This window comes from Eimeria mitis, genomic scaffold (genome assembly GCF_000499745.2).
Source record: "Eimeria mitis Houghton genomic scaffold, Emh_scaff2356, whole genome shotgun sequence".
Lineage (NCBI taxonomy): Eukaryota > Apicomplexa > Conoidasida > Eucoccidiorida > Eimeriidae > Eimeria > Eimeria mitis.
In genome coordinates this window covers 7977-8529 of record NW_013570692.1, presented here as the reverse complement: position 1 = coordinate 8529, position 553 = coordinate 7977, and positions in this window count along the sequence as shown.

Below are 553 nucleotides of genomic sequence, written 5' to 3'. Positions count from 1 at the left end.
CAGCATACTACTTGTGGTTCTTGCTGCTGCACAGAAACATCAACCCATCCATCATCTTGCTGCTGCTGCATCAGCAGGTGCAGCAGCAGCAACAGGAGGCAGCTAGATCCACTAACAAAGGCGGCTGCAGCCACAGCTAGCTAGCTAGCTAGCTAGCTAGCTAGCTAGCTAGCTAGCTAGTTAGCTGCCGCAGGCAATACTAGCTAGCCAGCTACCGCAGGGACTACTAGCAGCTAGCTAGCCAGCTAGCTAGCTAGGTAGCTAGCTAGCTAGCTAGCTACGTAGCTAGCTAGCTAGCTGTCTCACCATGTGTTTAACGTAGGCCGCACGCAGACAGCAGAGGAAAATCGAGAGCAGCAAAATGCCGCCGAAGCCAATCACAAACGACAGCAAATACCTGAGCAGCAGCAGCAGCAGCAGCAGCAGCAGCAGCAACAGCAGCAGCAGCAGCAGCAGCAGCAACACAAACAAACACAAAGCATAGAGGACCCAGCGAAAACAACAGCAGCAACAGCTCCCCGATAGCAGCAGACGCAGCGACAAACCAGGTGGT